At 33.0% G+C, this 6859-nt stretch overlaps 2 non-coding genes across 2 annotated transcripts; both read right to left on the bottom strand.

The window, feature by feature from the left end:
• Positions 1 to 4687: 4687 nt before the first annotated feature.
• Trnal-uaa (transfer RNA leucine (anticodon UAA)) lies at positions 4688 to 4770 on the bottom strand. Its single transcript has one exon. It is a non-coding gene; the product is annotated as a tRNA-Leu (tRNA).
• Positions 4771 to 6367: 1597 nt separating this feature from the next.
• Trnal-uaa (transfer RNA leucine (anticodon UAA)) lies at positions 6368 to 6450 on the bottom strand. The gene has a single exon. It is a non-coding gene; the product is annotated as a tRNA-Leu (tRNA).
• Positions 6451 to 6859: the final 409 nt, after the last annotated feature.

The following is a 6859-nucleotide window of genomic DNA, read 5'->3' as shown; positions in this document are numbered from 1 at the left end:
TATGTGAATTTTATAACTTGGATTTTTTTTTTCGGGGGGCGTGGGGGATCCTCTAGATCAGCGCATGGTTTCTTAAAAATTCTCCGTAAATAGAAGCATAATTACTTCTTACGTACTTTCTTATTATAGAAACCTTAGTTTAAACAATATTTATTCATTATAGATTCAAGTACATTTACATGATGAACATTACAATTGTAAGATCGGGAAACAAGCCATAGGGCTTATATTGATCCCTCTCTTGCATACACTGCAGAAATGAGAGGTGTGAAATGAAATGTAAGTACAAGGAACAAATTAGGAAAATGTGTCAAAAGTCAAAGTTTGAAACACATTTTATAAGGTAATGAAAATAAGTCAAGAAAATAAAATATCATGAAAAGAATATTACAATATATTCGTTGGTTGAACACCAGAACAGAAATATAGTATACATAATCACGTGTTAATGTTCAAACACATCCATACAAAAAAGAAAAAGTGGCTTTATTCTTACACCAGTTATGTGTACGTTTTCAGTAAAATTTTAACTCAATACATGCTAACACATCATAGAGATACCGTAGGATTTTTGCCGATTTCCATTAATTATTGTCATAAATATAAATATAAGTGGTGGGAATAAGATAAACAGGCAACCGAAAAAAGGTATTATCATTGTACAACATTCTACGTGATATTATGATTGCTAAATCTTTTACTCTCAAGTATAAATCTTTGTACGGTGTGAAAAATTTGTTCATTTTCTACAATACTTAGATAATTAGATCCGTAGAGTAGTAAGTTAGGGTCTGTAGAATTTGCAAGTGTGTTTATTGTTATATTTCGTATTGTAGCATATTTTGGACAATGCAAGAAGTAATGATCAGTGTTTTCTACTGACCCACACGAACAAAAAGAGGATGGACAAAGGTTTCTGTTGAACATATAAAGATTTAAAGTACTACATTCTAAACGTAGTTGAGAGTGGAGTATTTGACCTATGCGAGACCCTATATGATAGTAGTCGGGAACAGTTATCTTGTTTTTGTTTAGATATTTTTTGAAGCTTAGTATGGAAGGATTGTTCTGTACATAGCTTGGTATTGTGTTCCAAAGTCGTATGGTGTTGGGAAGAAAAGAGTCGTAATATAGCTTAGTTCTTGCGTAGATTTCTCGTATTGAGTTAGTGCTTCGTGTATTATGTGATTCATTGGAGAGTAGCTGAGTCTGCAAAAGGTTTAATAGATAATTGGGAACTTTGCCGTGAAACATTTTAAACAAAAGAATAAGCCGATGGTCTTCCCGACGCTTAGATAAAGGAACCCAGCCTGTTTCTTTGTATAGGAGAGTTTTGGAGGCAAGTCTATTACCCCCTGTCACAATTCGCGCCGCTTCAAGCTGAATGTTCTCGATTTTCAAACTAAGATATTCTGGTATATTATCCCAAATAATATCGGCATATTCCAGGACTGGTCTAATAAAGGAGAAGTACAATTTTTGAAGACTATTTCTATCTAGTATATATTTTACCTTATAGAAACCTTCATGTGTCTTTCCTCTATACATGTACAATATACCATAAACACCCAAATGTTTTTGTGAATATAATGTGCCTAAGCTACTGCCTTTTAATTCTTAATTCTGTGATATACTTTGTGTTTTGCCACTTGCTTTCTGACTTTTCAAATTAGAGTTGTCGCGCTTTTAATGACCATAGACGCATTTTGCACTTTGCATATCACCTTATAATGCTAGAATTTTAAAATACGACTGATGGTTAAAAAATACGTTTTGAAATCAGCAAATTGCTTTATATTGTTCGCACGCACTTTTTAATAAGGAAGGATAAAGACTCCAATTTTGAGGGGGAAAAAAATGAAGAATAGGAATTTTTTAAATCAACCACGTCATGGCTGTTTTTAAAATGATACGTATATTAAACCTTTTTGAGATAAAGAGCTAAACGAGCTTTGTATGTATAGAAATAATAGAAAGAATTCAATTTTTAACCTGAAATATTTGGATTATTTCAAAACTAAATAATGATAAGTGTATGGCATTTGAATTTTTAGGTAGATCTAATTGGGAATTTGTTGAGCATTCAGCCTCCTTAATATTTCTCATGTTCAAGATAACAAAGTAAAAATAATCAGTGATGATGGTTAATTTTTAAAGAGAATTTCAAGTGAAATTTTTTTTCGGAGATGATATATGTATATATGTTTTATTTTCTTGCATGTTTTTTCATGCAGAAATTCGATTGTATTCATACAGCTACTAACAAAATTGAATCATTTTGTCTCTGTATGCTTGCCTTTTAAAAACCTTTTTTTCAAAATCGTTTCTCCTTATTGGGCGCTGTTTAGTTCTCTAGTTGTCAACATTTGATTAAAAAACCTACTCAAAATGATGCTTACATTGTGTTTATACTTATAAGTCTGGCTTTGCGAGAAATATTTCATAATCGATAGAACTTTGGCCACACACTACATAGTTATCCCTTCGTCAAGCTTGTACCAATTCTATTTTATAATTTTTACACACATGTACATTAGTATTATCTCTGCACTGCAACTTCAGTTATGAGAATAAAGTTCATTGTCATTGGGAGAAAGGAATGCACGAACTAACCCCAGACTTCAAGTAAGGTGTCAGTCGTGCACCGGAGCATGATCCATATATGGAAGAATTGGCTGCTCCTTAATTGCAATGTACTGACTGAAAATAACAAGTAACTTATTTATACACACTTCAAATACATAGGCGTCGGAACCGGGGGGGGGGGGGGGCATAGCCCCCCACTTTCTTTGCTAAGTTAGACCTAACCATCAGACATATAGCAGAATAGAGGGTTCAGGCCCCCCCCCCACTTTTTTTTGAGAAGTTGGAGTCAAAGGCATACTAGCCCCCCCCCCCCCCCCCCCCCCCCCCCCCGGAGTAGTATTTTCATGATTTTGGGAATTAGGTTTTTTTCTCTCAATATTTCTGAGGACCAGTCTAGCCCCTACTTTCAATTTACTTCCGACGCCAGTGATATAGATAACAGCTTTGGAACTCTCTCTCTCTCTCTATCTCTCTCTCAGAACAATAATATTCTATGATATTTAAATGTGGTCAAAAGCCTTTGCATTAAACCACTGCCTAGTTCTCGTTCCGTTCTCGTCCCACGAGTTCTGGTAAAAATAACAATGTTGATCTCCCCAAATTCTACATCTCTGAGTGAAACAATTCCAATCTCCTTAGAGAACAGAAAAATTCCTCTACATTTACACGAAACATATTCGCAGACTTTATGATCAATATTTGCAAGATTGAGTGGTAAATATGCCAAAGTGAGCATCTAGAGTCTTCAAATTACAGACCCCTCGATACCTCGTTTATATCGACCGCTTTACGGCAAGTCGTAAACATCCAGATAAAATCAAAGGAGGTTGTCGTAAAATGCAGTCGATAAATATTGCGGCTGGTTTTAGGGAGGTTAGAGCGATCCATGCTGCTGTTTTTTAGTTCTTCATATGAATTAATAAATTGTTTAACTACGCTCGATGATCAGTATTTTCTTATCAGTCTCTGGTCCGTTTGAAATTTTAAAAATATTGTATTAGCCATATGTTATAAATATCAGCCTAAATATAATTTAAAGCTTAAAAGTCTAATCTTATTTGAATATTCTCTTTAAGTTTTACTCACAAATCTCATCTAAGACGCTAGTTTACCATAAAAATGGCAATGGCTACTCGGGTCTTCAAAAGTAACATTTGAGGGGGCAAAAAATTTAAAAGCGCTGTACAATATGCAAACATGACATGCTTCATGTAGCGTTAAGGTCTTATTTACAATCAAGTTTCAAGACAATGATTATGTTCAATATTAATTATGCATAAGAGTATACAGTTGGGTGTTTATCAAAGCCTCAAATGTATATAATTGTCGTATATATATGCACTTTTTTATTGATTTTTGTATGCGTACATATAATGGTGATTTATTAATATCTGTGCATGGACTGTTAGTATTGCATAATTATGCATCTTAAGCATCTCAGTAACTTTGCTTTTCAAAATATACTGTTCATTTATCAAAATGCATTGATATTGATATGCTTTATAGAGAGCAATGCTATATAGATATGTCGATTTTCCCTTCCCTGGAAAATTCAGAGCTGTTTAATTCAAATTGTAAAATTCACAAGAATAGGCATACCCCCCCCCGGAAAAAATTATCTATCGACCCCCCCCCCCCCTCCCTGGAAAAAAAGACATTCTGGATTCGCGCATGTATACAAGACCTTTATCTATAGTCTTACTTGATGGTTTGAATTCCTAGATTGATTTAAATTATTGCATGCCGTGTTATAATTACATACATAACTGTTGTTTATTCTATTTTCAAAGGTCAGATCACTCTAACTGCACGAAAGGAAATTTTAGAATACTGTAAAAAACTGACTAATATTCAGTTCTACCACCTTAATATAATCATTTTAATTCAAAGTGCTGGATAGCTTTTGTTTTTTATACTGTTCTGGACCATAAGAAAGAAGGAGATGTACAAAGATATTTAAAATTTGCATGCCTTACATTTGTTTTTCTTTCTTTTCTTTACTAAGTTATGAAAAGAAGGGTGGAGATGATGAGTTATTAATGTCCAATAATGTGACTAACTAATTCTTCTTTTAATGATAAATTAAAAAAATAACTATAGTTAGTACGGGTGGGGTTCGAACCCACGCGGACATTCGTCCATTGGAACTTAAGTCCAACGCCTTAACCACTCGGCCACCGTACTGTATTTTTATAAATTGTATATTTAAGGTTAGCGTAATTTTTTCTTTGTTCTAATATTTTCAAGGTGATCTAAATTGGTCGATGAAAGAATGTATATTTTGTATTTAATTCTCTAAACCAAGATGATGTCAGCTTTGTGTATGTAATTACATTCACAACTCTATCTATCTTCTCCCTTTTAAACGAAACAATTTGATTTTTGTTTCTCTCTCAAAAACTATAAATCGATTTTTTCTCACTCTACAGTATAAGTCAGGCCAATATCTTTTGAATCCTTTTGCGCTGCACCCATGCATCTACATGTATATATAAAAAACAGTATTGTAATCCAACTGGTATTAGTCATAAACAGTGATAACTTTTTGTGATTATGCATATATGCATGTTAATGAATTAAATCAAATTGAAAAAGTGGATTCCTATTATTACGAAAACGATCCTCCTAGCTGAATATACATGGAAACACTGAGAGAGAGAAAAAATGGAGCATAAAATTAAATATGCTATGATTTTAAGAAAGTTGGATGGTCCTGGCCATTTTTAAACAACATGTACATCTACTAGTATCCCCTTTGAGGCGATAAGCTCTGAATAATGATATACGAATATATTAAAAGCATGATTCCAAAATATTTGGATTTTTACATACTAAATTATGGAGTGTTATGCTAAAGTCACATCTATGATTTTAAGGTTATGGTAGATTCCTTCAAGTTAACAGCTGAAATTAAAAAAAAAATCAAACAATATCATACACATGTACATGTACAAATTATGTATTATTAGTCACCCGTTTTGTCAGTGTAAAAATGCATTGAATTTTAATGTGGATGTTTTTTTGACCATCCATCATGCTTCAAGTTAACTGAAATTAAAAAAAAAATCAAACAATATCATACATGTACAAATTATGTATTATTAGTCACCCGTTTTGTCAGTGTAATGCATTGAATTTTAATAATGACAGATCTCTCAGATCTCAAGAGGTCATGCTGGAATACTCAATAAAGCCCAAAATGGTATGTCATTACTCGTTTTTCCTATAACTTAGATCATAAGACTCGATTATCCTGGGTTAATTTAATTAACCGATTTACACAGATTTTCTGTGAGTGTTTTTTTGGTGGGCACTGTTATTGATTTGTTAATCCCCAACAATTAGAACAGATGGTCTACTTTCATTTGTCTTAATAAATCGCACTACTATCTATATATTTATATACTAGTATATAACAAATATAATTTCTGTTTTAGTTTTGAAACGCTTGCAATTTATTTTAATTTTTGTATGACGTTATTAAGGACCGTTGTTTGTTAATGTATATATATTTATTGATTTATTTATTGTGTTTCAATATGGACTTAATTTCGCGTTATTTCCGTATGTCAATGCTATCTTAACGGTATGTTTGGCAATTCGCGATAGTTTACTCGGAATCTGTGTAAAATTTTATGTTCTCACAAAAAAAAAATTCTAAATTTCAACAATGCATTATAACGTTGACTGAAATATTTTCACACTGAGACCCAATGGATGACAAAATTGTTAGTCAGTACTAACTACTGTTTGCTCTTGATCAACTAAAAAATAACAAAATTAGTACGGGTGGGGTTCGAACCCACGCGGACATTCGTCCATTGGAACTTAAGTCCAACGCCTTAACCACTCGGCCACCGTACTGCTGTACATGTATGTATAATATTTCAATTCTGTTTTTGTTAAAATGAACGGTTTTTATTTGTTTCTGCTTGTTAGGTTAATGCGTCCATAATCATTTGTCAGGGATTGATTGATGGCCGTGTACAACCATCATTGGAGCTTCCTTCGGATATAGAGGTAATGCTGCAATGAGATAAGTTAACGAGTGTCAACAAGAAGTTTGATTTGTGTAAGCCATTTGTATGGTTGATAAGTTATTAATAACTTATATAAGCTATTAAAAGTGTCGTTATTCCAACCCTCCCCCTCCCTACAGATCGAAAAACAAGAACAAACTTTTTTTGTCCTTCTGCCTGTGGCTCTGTTTTGCATAAAAGTTCACATTTTACAAGAAATCTGTTAAAATTGCAGCATGTTTTTTTTTAAATTA

The sequence above is a fragment of the Crassostrea angulata genome, chromosome 2 (assembly GCF_025612915.1).
Source record: "Crassostrea angulata isolate pt1a10 chromosome 2, ASM2561291v2, whole genome shotgun sequence".
In the NCBI taxonomy this organism is placed as follows: Eukaryota; Metazoa; Mollusca; class Bivalvia; order Ostreida; family Ostreidae; genus Magallana; species Magallana angulata.
This window is presented reverse-complemented; position numbering and strand designations above follow the sequence as displayed.